Below are 21,676 nucleotides of genomic sequence, written 5' to 3' on the forward strand. Positions count from 1 at the left end.
CCTGTAATCCTAGCTACTCTGGAGGCTGAAGCAGGAGAATCGCTTGAACCCAGGAGGCGGAGGTTGCAGTGATCCGAGATCACACCACTGCACTCCAGCCTGGGCAACAAAGAGCGAAGCTCTGTTTCAAAAAAATAAAAAATAAATAAATAAAATCCAATTACATTTTAAAAATAAGCTTTCCTAGGTTTTTATTTTTAGTTTTCAGAATGTATATAATTTTGTCCAAGGTTATTACTTTTATTTTGGAAATTTGTGATTTTTTTGGAAATTAACAAATTTTATCCATATTTTAAATGTATAATTATGCAAATTATTTAAAATGTGTATGTATTTAAAAGATTTTTCATATATAAGTTCTTGTATTCCCTCTTTCTTTTTACATTAAATATTTTTTTCTGTTTCTTTATAAACTAGTAGATTATCTGCTTTGTTGATTTTTGCGAAGTATTTGGGGTGACTATTTAAATCAGCTTATTTTTTTTCTGTTTTTCAAGAGCATTTATTATTCCATTACTTGTATTTGAATATGAGAGTTTATCCTTTTACTCATTACTGCATTTGAGTATTCTTTCTCTCTCTTTTTCTTCTCCTTTATGGAATTTTATTTTCTCTTGCTCCCTTTTATTCTTTTCTTCCTTTCTCTCTTTATTTTTGCTTTTAAATATACTTTTTTCCTGCCATGAGTAAGTAAATGTTACCAGATCTGTCTTCCCTTAATAAACAACTGTAAAACTGGACAAAGTAAATGAAACAACTGTTTTCCAACACTGGATAAAAGGAGTAAATGCTGGCAGCAAAGGTATGGAAGTGGAGTGAGCCCTATGCTAATCCCAGTTGACTGTATGGAGGGACTACCCAGCTCATATCGCAGATATAGACAGCCCCATCAGAGCATGATCATCTTGCAGAGGTGAGGAGGGAATGATTAAAGCCTGGGCAAGCTAACGCAGATGAAATTTGAGGGGCAGAGAGGAGGGAACGCCCCAGAAAAATAACTGATAGGAATTTCTTTAGTTAACAAATATACTAACTACTCATTCATTAATTTGATTATTTCCTCATAAAATAACCACTGGATTTATCAGTATAATTAATTTCTATTTTCATATGGATTAATTTCTGATTTTTATCAATTATTTTAACTATATTATTTACATTTATTATATTATTCTCTCTCTAAAATCTTGGAGACAATATTACTTCATTTTTTTTCTCTTTATTTTCTGATCTAAAACAAATAATTGGAGTGCTGAATCAGACTCCCCAAAGTCATGGATCTTAGGATGAAACTTTGCCAACAGTATCAAGGACACAGGGAATTCAAAGTCCTCAGATAAAGCCAAAAATGGTCTGAGACACTGAGTGATTCTCACATACTTTCTTCCCATATCAAACATGCACTCTGGTCCAGAATAATAGACAAGGTCTCTAGAGTGTTCTAAGTGACTTTACATGGCAAGAGGAGCATTGAAGTTAGGTTAAAAATAAATAAATAATAAATTAAAAATCTCTATTATATACCCAGAGAGTTACATAACTCATTTGCCATTTTCCAGTGAGCCATGCCTCATATTTCCAAATATATATATATATATTTACTTTCAGTAACCCATTAGCTAGTAATGTTCACCTAAGGGAATCCTGTAGATAAGCTCTCTTCCTCTCAGCAAATACTTTTAGTGTGTTTACCCAGAAGTCTAGTTGACAAGGAGATTAACCAGGTCACCCTTTTTTACCCCTCTGGATGTATCCCTCCACTAAAGGAAATGAATGAATCACAAGCCAGCTGCTTTAATCCTTTCCTTTCCAATCTCTGTCTCATTTGGGAATAAAATAATTATTTAATTATTAGGTTGTAGTGTTAATTTTTCTCTGAGGAAAATTTTAGTCACATATTTTACATATTATAATAATTACAATAATAATTAAAATCATTATAACTCATCCCTATTCTATTTTCTAAATATTGTGTTACAGTTTGATTTTTGCTTTGGGTCTAGTTGTTAAAGTGCACTTTATGTTTTGTTTTCAATGTGTTATATTGTGATTAGAGAATATAGAGTATGCCATTTTAAAATTATAGATTTGAGTGAAGATTCTTTATGACTTTGTATGTGAGTAATTTTTTAAAATAATTTGTAGGTGCTCTTTTAAAGAGATATATTCTGTATGATACCAAGTTGAATATATTGTGTGCTATTAACTTTATTAAAATAATTTTCAGCTTATCTACCTCAACATCATTAGCTCTCAATTCTGTCTGTACATTGCAATCTCCTGGGAGGCTTTTATAAACCAGCAGTGCCTGGGACTCACCCTAAACCAATCGAAACCGAATCTGTGAAGGCAAAGCCAACCATCTGCACATTTAGAGCTCTGCAGGTGATGCCCATACACTCTGAGGTTTTATAATCACTACTCCTTATCCTTTTTTTGTATTGGTCTTTTTTATCCCAGACAAAAACAGAAAAGCATGTTAAAAATCTTCTTCTAACTTTAGGTTACAGAGGGTGGGTGTGGTGGCTCAAGCCAGTAATCCCAGCACTTTGGGAGGCCGAGGTAGGCAAATCACTTGAGGTCAGGAGTTCAAGAGCAGCCTGGCCAACATGGTGAAACCCTGTCCCCCGTCTCTACTAAAAATACAAAAATTAGCAGGCCTTGGTGGTGGGTGCCTGTAATCCCAGCTGCTCAGGAGGCTGAGGCAGGAGAATTGCTTGAACCCAGGAGGCAGAGGTTGCGGTGAGCCAAGATGGTGCCACTGCACTCCAGCTGAACAGAGAAAGATTTCATCTCAAAAAAAAAAAAAAAAAAAATTAGGTTACCATTAAATTCTTTTTTTTTCAGTCTGCAAATATTTTTCTTTAAGTATTTCAGCACAGTTATATCATGAAATAGTTAACCCTTTATCTTGATCAGTCTCAATCAGCTTGGGCTGCTATAACAAATCAACATTGACCAGGTGGCTTATACAACGAACATTTATTTCTCAACAGTTCCGGAGGCTGAAAGTTCCAGATCACAGTATCAGCACGGTCAGGTGCTGGTGAGGGCTTTTTTCTAGGCTGCAGACTATCAACTTCTCTTTGTATCCTCACCTGGTGGAAAAAGAGCAAGAGAGTTATCTGGGGTTTCTTTCTTAAAGGCACTAATTCCATTAATGAGAAATCCACTTGCATAAACTAATCATTTCCAAAGGCCTCACCACTTAATACCATCACAGTGGGGATTAGAGTTTCAACATATGAATTTTGAGGAGACACAAACATTTAGTCCATAACAATTTCATTGTAGAGAAATTATAAATGAAAAACACAAATATTTAATTGATTTAATGTTTTATTTTTAATCATATCTTTTATTTTGAGAAAAAATATTTTAAATCATCCTTTGGGTTGCAATGTATGCTTTATTTCTTCATTTTTTTCTTATGAACTTTCTTAATTATTCTCCTATGTATACATCCTGAAAATAATATTTAATTGGGTTGAATTTTTAATCCTATCTGCTCATCTTTTTTCTCATTATAAATTTTTCAATTTATATTAATTGTTCCATTATATATGCCTTTTTCCTACCTCAGCTAACTTACTTTATGTTTTTTTCTTGTGTTGTCTTTTTGTTTCTGTGGTTTTGTATCTTTTGGTGTTTGTAATCTATATTTATTTCACCTATTTATTTGGAAAGGAGAAATTTTAATAACAATGAGGGTAATTTTTAAGTTTTAAGTGTACCTAAACCACTTTTAGTAATTCAAGACAATGTAATTTAGGCAAAAATTCCTGCAGAAAACACCCAGAAAAGACAGGCCAAATTTAAAAAAACAATTTGGACAGCTACTAAGACAGTGAAGATACATAGTATTTGAGACTACTATTCTCCTTAGGGCACCTACTGAGCCTAGACAATGTGGCCAAGAGCCTGAAAATAAGAGTTTTCAACAAATTGAGAACACAGAGAGTTCAAAATTAGAGTTCAGTTCTCATCAAGAATGGGAGGTCCCTAAGGGCTATCTATATATATCAGACTTAAATATAAAGAAGAAATTGGCTGGCTCTCTCAGGAACTAAGGGTCCACTTTATTTCAATAATAGTGATGTCTTGTGGAATTTTTGTTCTCTCAGCATGTCACAAAATTATTTTTATTAATGACTTAATTTTATATATTTGACATCCTTTTAAAATTATTCAAATTTACCGTTATTCCTTTTTATTAACTCTTACACCTCAAAGTTTCTATCAGAGATCATTTTTCTTCTTCCTGAAGTATATTTTCTTCGTTGCAAACTTGCTGGTGATTAATTATAATGATTTTATAGTCTCTGAAGATGTCATCCTCATTTTTATAGGGTGTGTTTGCTTGGCATAGACTTCTAGATTGGCAGCTGTTTTCTATCAGCTACTTTGAGAATATCGTCTTATTATTTGCTTGCTACTTCCTTTTAGAAAGTCAGCTGATACACTTATTACTTCTTTTTAAGTATTATGTCTTTTTTCTGGCCTTGTTAAGATTTTTCCTTATACTTTGGTTTTTGGTAGTTTTACTATGCTTTGCTCAAGCATTCATTATATTTATTTCATTTAGGGTTCCTAGTTCGGTGGCTTGAAACTTTTTGCAAGTTTTGGTGAATAAACAGCTGTTATTTCTTCAAATGTTGGTCTTCCCATTCTTTTTCTGCTCTTATTCTGGCATTGTAGTTACACGTATGTTAGAACTTTTCACCATGGTGTATATGCCTCTTATGTTCTTCTGTGTGTGTGTGTGTGTATACATGTGTCTTCAAGCTACATTCCAGCTACCTGTACTCATGTGTTTAATATTTGACATTAAAGTTCCTTGAAATAAGTTGTGCCTTGATATGATGTTATTATTTTACAGAGAGAAAATATGTTTGCTTCTGGCAGATTTTAGACATACAAAATCAGCCTCATGCAACCAGGAATTAAGATGGATGAAAATGTGAATAGGAGATACAGTTTCAAACCCTTGCTGTCAATATCAGTGCTATACCTGTCCTACCTTCCCTTCATGTCCTTGTTTCAGAATGTGATATTCATTGGTGGAATACTTTCTCAATCCTTGTATCTTTCTTTGGGACTTCTTCATATGAAAACAGTTTATTTCCATCTCAAATTCTTGTATCACTACTTTTGTTTACCCAGCTCTATATAGGTGCTCATGTATTAGTCAAATGTTAGGAAAGGGAAGTCTTCCACTATCCCAATGTCTCTGTCTCTATAAGTCAACTTAAAAAAAAAGTGCGATACGATGTTGTAATCTCACTCTCATTTTTAAATATCACAACTTTATTCAGATCTGTAGCTCCAAGTATTACTTTTTATAAAACTTAAAATTCTTGTAGAATAAGCCATTTTTGTCTTTTGATTGAGGGTTATATCAGGTACGAAAATTTTTCTTCTGTCTTTGAATACAGCTTCTATTTTATTGATATCATTTATTGTTATTGATTTAGGCACACCAATTACTCACAGGTAGTATTTCGATTTTCTGGTCTTCATATGGACCATCCATTCTTTTACAACTTTCAATAATTTATCCTTTAACTGGCATCCTGGGAGATTTTCACCAGCTTTATACTGTGAGATACATTTCTTGAAGTGGTCATTCTGCCATCTAATACTTCTACTGTAAATATTAATAGTATACATTTTAATCAATGTATTCCTTGCACATGATTAATCTATTATTACTAGATGGCTTACTGATATGGTTTGGCTGTGTCCCCACCCAGAATCTTATCTTGAATTGTAATCCTCATAATCCCCACCTGTCAAGGTTGGGACCAGGTAGAGGTAATTGAATCATGGAGGTGGTTTTCCCCATGTTGTTCTTGTGATAGGGAATGAGTTTGCTGAGATCTGACGGTTATATAAGGGGGTCTTCTCCCTCCTTTCTACGTTTCTCTTTCCTGCCATTTCGTGAAGAAGGTGACTTGTTTTCCCTTCACCTTCCACCACTATTGTAAGTTTCGTCAGGCTTCACCAGCCATGCTGAACTGTGAGTCAATTAAATCTCCTTTATCAAATACCCAGTCTTGGGCAGTTCTTTATAGCAGTATGAAAATGAACTAATACACTTAAAAAAAATTAAGTTACTTTTCCCAGCCATACACAGTGTTCTGCTCTCACAAAGACCACACATTTTAATAGTTTTTGCTTCAGTTCTTTTTTTATTATTATAAATGTCCTTTGTGTATTTGAATAAGACATTAAAATCTTTAATTGTTTACTTCATGAAGCATATTTCTTGACTTCATTTGTAGAATGAGGATATTAATATACCTACTTTTGCTTTGCCTGTATTTCCCCACTTTGTCTCCTAATTTCTTTTATATAGACAATGTTCATAACATTTATGTTCTTCTCCATGAGCACAATTAAATCTTCTGTGCTTTGTCCACATATTGATGCAAAAAGTTAGAAATCATTAAGTGAAATCAAGTTGTTATCAGCTTGGGAAGGTTCACTGCAGAGCCAATGAGTGTTCTGTGAACTTCCTTTTAGAGCTTTTTTGTTTTTCTAATTGTTTTTTTCTATTTCTTCTATATAATAACTTCATTATATATTTAAATTATTTCACTATCTCAGGCATTCTGTTGAAATTGTCCATAGGATATATAGTTTTGTTTCAGCTATCTTCCTAAGGCTCGGTGACCCTTTTCAAGTCTGGGCTGGTTGGTCTCTAGGATCTCAGCTGTCTGCCATTTGGGGAAGTTTCTTGCTTATGTTCTTAAAGTTAATGCACTATTTCCAGATTCCTAAATCTTTCTTGGTTTATTTTATTTTAATTTTTCTTACTGGAGGAAATCTTCAAGAAATTCCTTAACATAAAGTATGTGGTAGGTAAATTTCATGAGTTATTTTATGTCAAAAAATGTCTTTATCTTTCGTTCATACTGAAGAGTTTGGCTGTGTACCAGTTGTAATATAAACACACAGAGATGAGTTATTTCAAGTGACTTTAGATGACAGGGTTTGAACTATACAATCTTGTAGGATATATTTTATTCTATTTTTATAAAATTTTATTTATATGCTAAATTTTATGTAGTTTAATTATTGGTTGTATTAATATTATTATTTTAAACTATTTATACTATAGAAAATGCAAGTTAAGAATCATATTACTGTTTTTCGGAGCCAAAAGTTTCAGTATAAAATAAGATAAAAGGTTAAAATCAGACAAATTATGTAAAAATACCGTAATATTGCATATGTATTAGAAATACCATTATAGACTCTCAAATATTTTGTCCTTTTTTCAAGACTATGTATTTTCTAGCTTTGTCCACTTAAAAAGCCTAGAATCAATGATTAACACATTAATAAAAAGTAACTTGGCACCCAGGGCTTCTTGAAGGCTGATTCCAAGAAAACAAGGCTGATACCAAGTCTGGGCTGGAATATATAGGATTAAAGGATAAAATCTCTTGTGCCAGAAAAAAAGGATGTCTTCAAGAACAAGGGGCTATCTCAAGAAAACAGGAGACACATTGAAATGCTCCTTTGGCCAAAGGAAGAGCAATTTGATCACTAAAAATCTGATGAGTGCAACTGATGAAAACTAAATGCATAAAAATATGAGTTCAAAATGATTTTGATTTTAAAAAAAGAAAAAATATGCCTCAATGTGTGTCATAGGACATAACTAAGGCAAAAACTCTGAACACTGGCTATTGAAAGGCATTATCCTGCCTTTCCTGCATTCACTAAATTCCAAGATAATCAAATATTTCTAGTTGCTGAGGGGATATTTCCTCTTTGCTAAAAAATTCCAGCTATAAATGTGGAAGAAATGATAAAACACGAAATCTGTTTTGCAACTCCTAGCAGAAAAAAAAATAGTGAATTCAGGCAATGATTATAAATTAACAAAAACATCAGATGAAAGGTTAAGAGATACTTATACTGATGAGATTAGATTGCCAAGACCTGTCTCCACTGATGAGTCTTAGCATCACTAAAGGTGAACTAAGCAGTCAACTAAGGTCCTGAGATGTGATGAAATATGACACACATCATCTGTAAAGCACTCTTGGAAAACAAGCAAATGAAATAAAAACCTTGGAATTAAATCTAATTAAGATTCACAGCTAACTTAATTTACAGTAGATAAATGAAAGTTAGCTAAATGACACTGAAAAGAAGCAAATAAACAAATCTGGAATGTGGAATATCACTAATTCAGTTTTTGGAAAAATTCAATAGCATGAGGGAATTGAATAACAGAATTGGAAGCACCACAGAAGGAATAAAAAATCTGAATCACAAGACACATGAAGAACAAATGCAATGAGTGGAACTTATGTGAATTTTGATTCGAACAAACCAATCTTAATGAGGCATTTTTGAAATCATGGAAATCTCATTGACTGGATATTGAATGACAGCAAAAATTGCTTACTCTATCGGTTATGACCACAGAGCTTTATAAGAAAATGTCTGTTTTTAAAAAAAATTATATATGTAAATGTGAGATATGCTGTCATCTTTGATTTCCTTTTAAGATTCTTCAGCAAAGGCAAAATATAAAAAGAGATGAAACATATTACAAGATACTGATAATTTTTTATCTGAGTGATGGGTATGTGGAGGTTCAGTGTACTCCTTTTAAAAAGTTTTTTAAAACTTATAATTTTAGAGAGGCATTCTTTTTTTGTTTGTGCATTCTGTATTAGGTTTAATATCAACTTTATTTTCTTGTACTATGTATAAACTCTAATGTTTAGCATTTAATTATAATCCATATTGTTACTTTTTTTGTGTGGAGAGGAGTAAATGATATTAGGGGAAAATCTAAATTTTTCATTGTGATTCAATTCAATCAACACTTACTAAGCACCTAGTTTTTGCCAGATATTGGGATATGAAGATGCATATGAAGATACAGTAGAAATAATATCAGTTAGCACCCAGTAAATAGAAGTAAATAATTAATTTCTGTGAGGAAGCAATGAGAAACAGCTTCATATAGAATTTATAATTTCAGGTGGTACTTTAAGAATGAGTAAGAGCTTGTCAGAAAATCAGTGGAAAATTCCTCACAGAGGAAATACAAGGGTAAAAGCACAGCTTTGTGAAACTAAAATCTTAAGCTTTGGGCAACTATTTTTGACTGTGCTGGCAGATTAATGCAAGAGGAAAAAAGGTGAGATAAAATAGTAATGTAAGCAATGGCCCTGCTTTTCATAGGCAGATGCTGGGCCATATTTGTAAGAAAAGAATTAATTGGAAGGACTTAAAGACGGAACTGATTATTCTAGTAAAATTGTGAAAACAGGGATAAAAAACAGTAGGTGATTTAAAATAACCTAGGCAAGAACTGACAGCCTGAACTGTTATGATAATGAAGAAAGCAGCATACTTATTTTTAAGTTATACTTTAAGTTCTGGGTTACATGTGCGGATCGTGCAGTTTTGTTACATAGGTATACATGTGCCCTGGAGGCTTGTTGCACCCATCAACCCGTCACCCACATTAGGTATTTCTCCTAATGTTATCCCTCCCCTAGCCCTCCACCCCTGACAGACCCTGGTGTGTGATGTTCCCCTCCCTACGTCCATGTGTTTTTATTGTTCAACTCTCATTTATGAGTGAGAACATGTGGTGTTCGGTTTTCTGATCTTGCGATAGTTTGCTGAGAATGATGGTTTCCAGCTTCATTCATGTCCCTGCAAAGGACGTGAACTCATTCTTTTTTATGGCTGCATAGTATTCCATGGTGTATATGTGCCACATTTTCTTAATCCAGTCTATCATTGTTGGACATTTGGGTTGGTTCCAAGTTTTTGCTATTGTGGATAGTGCTGCAGTAAACATACATGTGCATGTGTCTTTAGGGTAGAATGATTTATAATCCTTTGTGTATATGCCCAGTAAAGGGATTGCTGGGTTAAATGGTATTTCCAGTTCCAGATTCTTGAGGAATCACCATACTGTCTTCCACAACGGTTGAACTAATTTACACTCCCACCAACAGTGTAAAAGCTTTCCTATTTTTCCCACCTCTCCAGCATCTGTTGTTTTCCTGACTTTTTAATGATTGCCATTCTTGTTTTTGTTTGTTTATTTTGTTTTTTTTTTTTTTGTTTTGAGACAGACTCTTGCTCTATCGCCCAGGCTGGAGTGCAGTGGCGTGATCTCAGCTCACTGCAACCTCCGCCTTCCAGGTTCATGCCATTCTCCTGCCTCAGCTTCCCGAGTAGCTGGGACTACAGGCGCCCACCACCACGCCTGTCTAATTTTTTGTATTTAGTAGAGACAGGGTTTCACCATGTTAGCCAGGATGTTCTCAATCTCCTGACCTCATGATCCACCTGCCTGGGCCTCCCAAAGTGCTGGGATTACAGGCATGAGCCACCACGCCTGGCCTTTAATGATCACCATTCTAACTGGCATGAGATGGTATCTCATTGTGGTTTTGATTTTGCATTTCTCTAATGACCAGTGATGGTGAGCATTTTTTCATATGTCTGTTGGCTGCATAAATGTCTTCTTTTGAGACGTGTCTGTTCATATCCTTTGCCCATTTTTTGATGGTTTTTTTTTCTTGTAAATTTGTTTATTTGTAGATTCTGAATATTAGCTCTTTCTCAGATGGATAGATGGCAAAAATTTTCTCCCATTCTGTAGGTTGCCTGTTCACTCTGATGATAGTTTCTTTTGCTGTGCAGAAGCTCCTTAGTTTAATTAGATATCATTTGTCTATTTTGGCTTTTGTTGCCATTGCTTTTGGTGTTTTAGACATGAAAACAGCATAAATTTATGAGATAGTTAGTGATTAGGGGAAAGAAGTGAGAAAATGACTTTATTGTCTGGGAACGGTAGCTCATGCCTGTAATCCCAACACTTTGGAAGGCTGAGGCAAGCAGATCACTTGGGGTCAGGAGTTCAAAACCAGCCTGGCCAACATGGCGAAACCCTGTCTCTACTGAAAATACAAAAATTAGCCGGGCGTGGTGGTGCATGCCTGTAATCCCAGCTACTTGGGAGGCTGAGGCAGGAGAATGGTTTGAACCTGGGAGGCAGAGGTTGGAGTGAGTCAAATTCAGCCACTGCACTCCAGCCTGGGTGACAGAGCCAGACTCCATCTCAAAAGAAAAAAAAAAATTACTTTATTAACACACTTTTGGCCTTATCTTTAGACCACTTTCCCCGAGAGTGCTCTGGATTTGATCTTTTGCCTGAAAGTCAATCTGTTACCATCATTTGCCATCTGGAGATACTGGTAGTTTTCTAGACCAGCAAGGATATACAAGTTGACCACTGGGACAGAATAGAGAAACTAAAAAGAGACCTGCATAAATGTGGTCACATGATTTATGAAAAATATTCCACTACAGTATATTGGTGAGGTTATGATTTTATGAGTAATTGATGTTTGTTCAATTGGATAATCATAGTGTTTTTAAACAGAACACATACACGCATCCATACATATACAAACACACACATACCCCAACACACAACACAAAACATATACCCCGACACATAACACAAAACATGAAACATTAAAAAAATTGATAAATTGGACCTGAATAAAATTAAAATATTTGTTAATCAAAAGATGAGACTGAAAAGGTAAATAGAAAATATTTGCAATATAGATGGCTAGATAGCAGAGAAGAAAATATTTCCAATATAGATAGCTAGATAGCAGAGAAGAAACTCATCTAGAACATAAAAATAACTATAAATCAATAACAAACAACCAAGTAGCAAAATGGCCAAATGACTTGAACCGGTGTTTCATCAAAACAATGTCCAATAAACATATAAAAGGTTTTTTAAAATTTATTAATCATCTAAGTAATCCTGGGTAATATGACGGTGAGAAACCACTATACAAAAATCAGAATGGTGAATATTAAACACACACAAAAATAAACTGGTAATATTTTAAGCATTGGCAAGAATTTGGAGAATTGGAATCCTCCTACACAGTAGAAAGAGGTATAAATTGGAGTGATCACTTTCGTAAGCCAGTTTGTGATATCTACTAACAACTTAGTACAGGTATATCTTATGACAAGAAATTTCACTCCTAAATGTTTGCCAAATAAATGTGCATGTGTACACCACAAAGAATGTTCACAGAAACCATATTAATAAATCCAAAATTTGCAAACAATAAAATTGAATAAAATGGATAAATTGTAACATATTCATATGATGGAATACTACATAGAAATGAAGTGGGAAAATACTTTTGTGTAACGTATGAATCTCAGGAATACAATGCTGAGTGAAGGAAGCTACAATAAAATAACACATTCTGTATGATTCCATTTATATAATGTTCTAAAGAAGGCAAGACTCTGGCGATGGATGTCAAGATATTAGTTCCTGTTGAAGACAGTGACTGGACAGAGAAAACCTGGGGGTTTCTAATGCTGGAAATGTCATATTTCTTAATCTGTGTGGTGATTATATGGTGTGATCACTTTGTGAAAATTTATTAAGATGTTCAAATTTATAACTTGTACACTATTTATGTATATATACTTGATCAAAATTTATAGAATTGGAGTTAGTACAGGGCATTATTACCAAAGTAAAAGGATTATTTGAGAAAAATTGAATCCACCCCCAAAATGATCTATATACAGGTTGCTAATCAATTAACTGACTATCCAAGTGTATGTTTTGTATGAAAATATATTCATATATTAAGCATACTTTTCCACATATGCATAGCTAAGTAAACAGTGACATATAGGCAATATGTAATAAATACTATCCATCTTTCAAAGTCCATTTCAAATCGGTACTTTTAATACAAAACCTCTCACCTATTCCAGTTACTTAAATCGGTCTACTTTCTAGTTTTCATCAGCAATTATCAGCTGTAAAATTTATTTATACTGTCTTACAGCGTTCCTTAGATATTCCATGTAGACTGATCTTATCTCTCAAACTACACATTTCTGAATGGGCAAAAAAGCCTTTTGTATGCAACACAGTTAAGTATTTGTTGTTTATGCAATAAATACCAAATCAATATATAAGATATTTTAGACAGAATGTAATGTCAGTATCATGTTACACAGAGCAAAATAAATGGAATCTAAGCACGTATACACAGACACACACACAGCATGCACATGCATATCTGTAAATCCATGGTTCATTTCTCTTGTTTTTGAGGGATGCATCTGTTATGTGTGTGATGGTTGCCTCCCACTACAGAAATTGAAATCAAATCGCTGTTTTCCCTCAGTCCCCTGGTAGCCAAGGCTAGGATCAAAAATACAGGTTTGTCTAATCAGATGTGACCCAAAGAAGCCAGGACACAGGAGAATTCTTTCCAGCAATCACAGTGAGAACATCTCCAGAGGCAGTAATGGCAGTGAAAAAGTTTCTAAACAGGATTTGGGTTATGGTTTATATCACTTAGCCTGCCTTGATTCCTTTTATTGTGCCATCCTTCTAGGGAATCTGTGACCCATCCAATACCCTTTCAAACATTTCTCTTCTATTTATATCACAATCATTTCCTTTTAGTGGTAACTAAAAACTTTAGAGATCCATATGTATGTGTATGTATTTGTGTGTAGACAGTTGTACATATACACACACATACATTTCAAAACCATATCTCTTCTAAAGGAAAAAAAGTACGTGTGTGTGTTGCATGTTGATGCCACACAGCTAGATTTTTAGTAACTAAAAAATACTGGTTATAAATGGTTTTTACTTTTTCAATCATATATAAAAAGCAGGTTTTGTTCTATTGTTTTTTAAATAAATAGACTTCATTACTTTTTGTTTGCTTGTTTTAATAAAAATTTTACTGTTTGAAGAAATAGAGTCATTCTCTGAATGGCTTTTTGCATACCAGAAATTTATAAATATTTGTCTATATTTTTAAAGCAATTTTATGTGTTGTTTAAATTTTTTATTTCTGCACGATATGTGGTATGAGAAAATAATCTAACTATATTTTTCTAATGGATCAGCCAGTTGCCTAACAGTAGTCATTGAATAATCTTTCTAACTGATCTGAATTGCTGCCTTTATAAAGTAGTAAAGTTATATATACATCTCGGGATTCTATTGAATATTGTTTTCAATTTAATTAGTCTATAAGTTTATTCCTGTGCTGATATGCCCCCCATTTAATTTTTGCAACTTCATAGTGTGACTTATTTTTTGGTTGAGCAGATGGTATCTTATTTTTATTGAAATAAGTTCTTTGGTATCTGTGATTTTTTTTATGTACTTCCTCACTTGTAATATTACTATTTTTTTCATTTATTTTTGTAATAGTTTTACCTACAATATTCTTCTCAAATAATTAGTTGTTCATCAGTTTAGTTTTTCTATCCACAATTTACAGTTTGTCTGAATATATTATTTGAATATATATTCAAATACCTAATATCATTATTTAACCAGTTCTATCTACACTCAACTCTTTCAGGATGGTTCTAATTTGGTAATTCTTTTTTTTTTTTTATCCTTTAAGTTGTAAGGTACATGTGAACAATGGTGCAGGTTTGTTACATAGGTATACATGTGCCATGTTGGTTTGCTGCAGCTATCAACTTGTCATCTACATTAGGTATTTCTCTAATGCTATCCCTCCCCCAGTTCCCCACCCTGCAACAGGCCCTGGTGTGTGATGTTCCCCGGACTGTGTCCAAGTGTTCTCATTGTTCAGTTCCCACCTATGAGTAAGAACATGTAGTGTTTGGTTTTCTGTCCTTGTGATAGTTTGCTGAGAATGACGGTTTCCAGCTTCATACATGTCCCTGAAAGGACATGAACTCAACCTTTTTTATGGCTGCGTAGTATTCCATGGTATATATATTTGCCACATTTTCTTAATCCAGTCTATCACTGATGGACATTTGGGTTGGTTCCAAGTTTTTGCTATTGTTAATAATGCTGCAACAAACATATGTATGCATGTGTCTTTATTGTAGCATGATTTATAATCCTTTGGGTATATACTCAGTAATGGGATTGCTGGGTCAAATGGTATTTCTAGTTCTAGATCCCTGAAGAATAGCCACACTGTCTTCCACAATGGTTGAACTAATTTACACTCCCATGAACAGTGTAAAAGCTTTCCTATTTCTCCACATCCTTTCCAGCATCTGTTGTTTCCTGACTTCTTAATGATCGCCATTCTAACTGGCGTGAGATGGTATCTCATTATGGTATTGATTTGCATTTCTCTGCTGGCCAGTGATGATGAGCATCTTTTCATGTGTCTGCTGGCTGCATAAATGTCTTCTTTTGAGAAGTGTCCGTTCATATCCTTTGCCCACTTTTTGATGGGGTTGTTTTTTTCTTGTAAATTTGTGTAAGTTCTTTGTAGATGCTGGCTATTAGCCCTTTGTCAGATGAGTAGGTTGCAAAAATTTTCTCCCATTCTGTAGGTTGCCTGTTCACTCTGAAGGTAGTTTCTTTTGCCATGCAGAAGCTCTTTAGTTTAATTAGATCCCATTTGTCAATTTTGGCTTTTGTTGCCATTGCTTTTGACGTTTTAGTCATGAAATCCTTGCCCATGCCTATGTCCTGAATGGTATTGCTTAGGTTTTCTTCTAGGGTTTTTATGGTTTTAGGTCTCACATTTAACTCTTTAATCCATCTTGAATTAATTTTTGCATAAGGTGTCAGGAAGGGATCCAGTTGCAGCTTTCTACATATGGCTAGGCAGTTTTCCCAGCACCATTTATTAAATAGGGAATCCTTTCCCCATTACTTATTTTTGCCAGGTTTGTCAAAGATCAGATGGTTGTAGACGTACGGTGTTATTTCTGAGGCGTCTATTCTGTTCCATTGGTCTGTATTTCTGTTTTGGTACCAGTACCATGCTGCTTAGGTTACTGCAGCCTTGTAGTATAGTTTGAAGTCAGGTAGCATGATGCCTTCAGCTTTGTTCTTTTTGCTTAGGATTGTCTTGGCAATGCAGGTTGTTTTCTGGTTCCATTTGGACTTTAAAGTAGTTTTTTCCAATTCTGTCAAGAAAGTCACTGGCATCTTGATGGGGATGGCACTGAATCTATAATTTACCTTGAGCAGTATGGCCATTTTCACAATATTGATTCTTCGTATCCATGAGCATGGAATGTTCTATTTGTTTGTGTCCTCTTTTATTTTGTTGAGCAGTGGTTTGTAGTTCTCCTTGGAGAGGTCCTTCACATCCCTTGTAAGTTGGATTTCTAGATATTTTATTCTCTTGGTACCAATTGTGAATGGGAGTTCACTCATGATTTGGCTCTCTGTCTGTTATCAGTGTATAGGAATGCTTGTGATTTTTTCACATTGATTTTGTATCCTGAGACTTTGCTGAAGTTGCTTATCAGCATAAGGAGATTTGGGGCTGAGAGAATGGGGTTTTCAAAATATACAATCATGTCATATGCAAATAGAGACAATTTGACTTCCTCTTTTCCTAATTGAATACCCTTTATTTCTTTTTCTTGCCTGATTGCCCTGGCCAGAACTTCCAACACTATGTTGAATAGGAGTGGTGAGAGAGGGCATCCCCGTCTTGTGCCAGTTTTCAAAGGGAATGCTTCCAGTTTTTGTCCATTCAGTATGATACTGGCTGTGGGTTTGTCATAAATAGTTGTTATTGAGATACGTTCCACCAATACCTAGTTTATTGAGAGTTTTTAGCATGAAGGGCTGTTGAATTTTGTTGAAGGCCTTTTCTGCTTCTATTGAGATAATCGTGTTTTTTGTCATTGGTTCTGTTTATGTGATGGATTATGTTTATTGATTTGCGTATGTTGAACCAGCCTTGCATCCCAGGGATGAAGCCAACTTGATTGTGGTGGATAAGGTTTTTGATGTGCTGTTGGATTTGGTTTGCCAGTATTTTATTGAGGATTTTTGCATCGATGTTCATCAGGGATATTGGTCTAAAATTCTCTTTTTTTGTTGTGTCTCTGCCAGGTTTTGGTATCAGGATGATACTGGCCTCATAAAATGAGTTAGGGAGGATTCCCTCTTTTTCTATTGATTGGAATAATTTCAGAAGGAATGGTAACAGCTCCTCTTTGTACTTCTGGTAGAACTGGGCTCTGAATCCGTTTGGTCCTGGACTTTTTTTGGTTGGTAGGCTATTAATTATTGCCTCAATTTCAGAGCTTGTTATTGATCTATTCAGAGATTCAACTTCTTCCTGGTTTAGTCTTGGGAGGGTGTATGTGTCCAGGAATTAACCCATTTCTTATAGATTTTCTAGTTTATTTGTGTAGAGGTCTTTATAGTATTCTCTGATGGTAGTTTGTATTTCTGTGGGATTGGTGGTGCTATCCCCTTTATCATTTTTTATTGCATCTATTTGGTTCTTCTCTCTTTTCTTTGTTAGTCTGGCTAGCAGTCTATCTGTTTTATTGATCTTTTCAAAAAACCAGCTCCTGGATTCATTGTTTGTTTTTTTTTTTTTTTTTTTTTTTTTTGGAAGCACTTTTTATGTCTCTGTCTCTTTCAGTTCGGCTCTGTTCTTAGTTATTTCTTGCCTTCGGCTAGCTTTTGAATTTGTTTGCTCTTGCTTCTCTAGATCTTTTAATTGTGATGTTAGGGTCTTTACTTTAGATCTTTACTGCTTTCTCTTGTGGGCAGTTAGTGCTATAAATTTTCCTCTACACACTACTTTGAATGTCTCCCAGAGATTCTGGTACGTTGTTATCTTTTTTCTCATTGGTTTCAAAGAACATCTTTATTTCTGCCTTCATTTCATTATGTACCCAGTAGTCATTCAGGAGCAGGTTGTTCAGTTTCCATGTGGTGTGTGGTTTTGAGTGAGTTTCTTAATCCTGAGTTCTAATTCGATTGTACTCTGGTCTGAGAGACAGTTTTAATTTGGTAATTCTTAAATATGTTTTTTCCTAATTTATTTCTTTGGTTTACGTTAATTCCATTCTATAAATTGTCTTTCCTCAAATTAAACTAGCTAAAGTCCACCTTTCTTCATGGCCTATTTTAATGTCACAATGAGGCCATCCTTCTCCTCTTGGGCTGAATACGTTTAGTACAATCTTCTGTTCTTACTCATATAATACTGTTGTCTAATCTGGAATTTTTGTATGTCTCTAGCACCCTCTCTCCTCATAGATTGAATTCACTGGAAACAGGAACTAAATTCAAAATAATTTATCACAATAGTCAACAAAGTTTTTTAAGTAATTATTAAATAAACCATTTATAAGCATATGCTAATAGTCTACTTTTTTATTTAGTCATCTATCACTTGATAAAAAAGAGATACTATAATAAAACATGTTAATAGGTTAAAAAGTAAAGTCAGAAAAAGTACAAATCAAATCTGGGGAAAAAACTGAATGGAATTATAAAGTTAGAGGCCTTTATTTTAAAAGTATCCGACATTAATTTACCCTAGGGCATCCCAGTAACTGAAACAAAAATTGATGCATGATTGGGATTTTGTCTGAGAAGAGTGTAGCATATCTAGTGTTTGCTGCTTTGTAAATGAAAAAGAACATGTATGTAAGTTGAAAATCTTGATCGTTAAGGTTTTACAGTAAGCTAGAATCACAGGATACATACCTTTGAAAAATACAGGTAACAATGGGATCTAAAATAAAGGCAAGTAAGTGGCCTAAGCCAACAGAGAGAGCAAGTCATTACTGGCTAAAGTGGTGTTCATGTAAGTACACATGAATCTCTAGAGATTAGACCCAGAGAAGTTGAATATCATGGTAAGAATATTCCAGATAGGAGTCCTGTTAAGAAGATGTATTATACCATTCCTATTCTGTAAAACAAAAGTAGTTATATCAATAACTGATGCTGAAACATAAGATAAGCAAAGCTGTAACACCATCCTTTTCTTACTTGAGAAATTCTAAAAGAATATGGAGAGAGAGGACTGTTACAGGTATAATTTTTTGTGGGGTAAGTCATGATATCACACTGGCTGGGCAATCTATGTAAAACTTTCAATTTTGTATGATCCTGCTTTATGTCAACCTTACAGTAAACAATACATCTAACTTTAATTTTCCTAATGTTTTCCAATGAGAAATGAAAGTGTCTGGTGGAGCCAAACAGTTAAGATTTCAACATGTGAAAGAATAGTTTGTTCTCAAAGTGTGTGTAATTTATCTGTGTTCATCAAAAGGCCATAAAGCATTAAAATAAATAATCTCGTATACGAAGGTTTCGTTTAGCTATAAAGTCAGGTCAGACTCTTAGGTGTTTAAAATGCAGAAGTAAAATGGTCTGTAATGTCTAAGTGAAAAAGCTTTGAGACTAGTCAAAGAAGACCTTTCAGCAATGCAAACATGGATAACAAGATGCTAAATCTGAATGACAAGGCTTTTGCCTGGGTATGCTGGTTTTGTATTCTTGAATGAAGTATCTTCATTGTTTGCTGCCTCTTCATGGGATGTTAAGCATTCAGAACAATTTATGAAGCCATAAACCCACAAGATTCCTTTTCCTGCTTAAGCTAAATCAAGGCAATCTTTATTTTTATTTGCCTAGACAACACCACTAAAGTTAGTGTCTCATTGACTGAAGTGACCATAGTTTTCCCCTCCAGGATACCATTATAATAATCCTTTTTATTTTTATTTCCTACTTTACTGTTTTGCTAAAATCAATATTTGAGGCTTCATTAAATTGACAACTAAATCTGAAATGCATTTACTATCATTTAAAATGCAAATGACTTTTTGGTGCCTTTAATTCTAACAAAAAAAAAACTAAACATGTCAGTGATATTATAAATGTATGTTGTTTATTTTGAAATTTTCTACTCAGCAGGTTTCTTTATACTTCTGTAGATAAGTCTTTTATATGAACATAAATTTGAAACTGCATTCCCTGATTTACTTTGCTACCATAGTTTTTTCAAAAAGTTAAAAAAAATAAAATTATAAGAGTCACTACTGATGATATATGAATTATGTTTTTGACAGAGTCATGCACACCTCTTGAATTTCTTCTCAGCTTTCCTGCCATCCGTGTGATTTTGAACGAGGAATCTTAAGAATACAAGGTGAGAATTTGCCTTATTTGTCACCATGCAGCTTGGTTCTGTCATCTTCCACATTAATAGGATTTTGTGACTGAGTGACCTTGTTAATACAGCAATATGTTTTCTGCCATACCATCAGTAACAATCATCTAAATAGGAAAAGCTATCATTAAAAAAAAATCACAGTTGATTTCACTCCATCTTTTTTTCTTACTTTAGCAAAAGCAAACAACTTTCATTATATCATAATGCAACCACCAGCATAAAAAAGGCTACTTTGACTGTGGAAAATCCACTGTGTTGAAATAGAGGACTAAAAATCTTCTGTCCAACAGTATAATCAGATGGAGACAAGTGGATCTTTGACAGTGTTTTAGAGAGAGACAGAGAGGACAATCTAAATATTTTGTATCAGACAGAAAAAATGGAAGATCTGTAAAGATTATTGTGAAAAAAATGAGTTGTATTAACATGGCTAAAATATTTTATTTCCTTTTTAAATCTTTGAACTGATGTCACATATGTCAGTTTTTGTTAACTCCCCAGTATCACATCAATCGATTCTGGCTACGTGATGTAGTACTAGAGAGGTTGCCTCTTAGCCAATAAGTGTACAAAAGCTGGATAAAACACAATTTTCTAAAGGGAGACCAAGAATCCCAGTAGTTTGACCTAATTAGCAGCTGAGAACCTTTGCCCTTGAAAGAGGTAAATAACCTTTATTGGGAACATGCAGCATGAAGTTTCACTTGCTGATCTCTCATTTCTCCAATCCTGACCAGTCTTCTCCATGGGCTCCCTGTGTTCTCTGGCAACTTTCTACAAATGTATTTTTTTCTGATTATCATCCCTTTAATTAATTCATTCATTACTTCTCAAGACCCTTGTTCATTTCTCCATCCCAAAGATTCTTTATCTTTACTCACATCCTTAAATCAACCTTATCTCTAACTCCTTCTCCCTTCATGCCGCCTTATCCTTCACAGTGTCCTTTGTTCTCCACCATGGTCATGTAGGTCCCTATCTTGCTTTTCAGTATAAGCTCCTATAGGAGAGAAATGATTTCTTTTTCTCACCCATTGCTAAGTTCATGGCTGAGACCTCTATAACTAAAGAAAGATTAACAAGAGAAAAGCATACACATTTATTTGAGTTTTATGTGATTTTTTGTGACACACGAGACTTCAGAAATGAAGACTTAAACAAGTAAACTTGTATATTTTTATGCTTAGGTTTGAAGAAGAGGTCATAGAGAAGTCTGACTGGACAAAAGAGGCTATAATCTAATGGTAATAAACTTAGGGAGGTGGATTTACCAAGGCCTGATTTTTTCTGATTCTCCTCTGTATTCCCGTGTCTTCAGAGATAAGGATGTTCCTTTCCTTGAAGTATAGGGAGGGCGCCTCTCAGAAGAGAGTGTTATGATCTGCTTCAAGCGAGAAGAGGACAGGGAAGATAAAAGTGGCCTTCCTGCTTCTCTGTTTTCCAGAATACCAAGGTGCCATAATTTAGGGTAGTGTGTCTTGAATCCCATCATTGCCACAGTTTCCATTCACTCTGACAGCAAATGGTCCAATGCCCAGAAGAGCGGATAACAATCCACAGGCACAGCAAGGTCTGTATATGGGTAGTTTTGCCTAAAGCAGAATAATGGGCCAGTTATAGTCTGATAGATGGTTTCAAAATTTGTT

General features: G+C 34.4%; 1 long non-coding RNA gene across 1 annotated transcript in view; it reads left to right on the top strand.

Annotated features, from left to right (window-relative positions):
* The window catches only part of LOC129531818 (uncharacterized), a 46,886-nt gene extending 26,830 nt beyond the window's left edge, over positions 1–20,056 (top strand). The window contains exon 4 of the long non-coding RNA XR_008677242.2: positions 19,927–20,056. This is a non-coding gene — a long non-coding RNA (uncharacterized lncRNA). The remainder of the gene's footprint in view (positions 1–19,926) is intronic.
* The last annotated feature ends 1,620 nt before the right edge of the window (positions 20,057–21,676 follow it).

The sequence above is a fragment of the Gorilla gorilla genome, chromosome 12, assembly GCF_029281585.2.
Source record: "Gorilla gorilla gorilla isolate KB3781 chromosome 12, NHGRI_mGorGor1-v2.1_pri, whole genome shotgun sequence".
Classification (NCBI taxonomy): domain Eukaryota; kingdom Metazoa; phylum Chordata; class Mammalia; order Primates; family Hominidae; genus Gorilla; species Gorilla gorilla.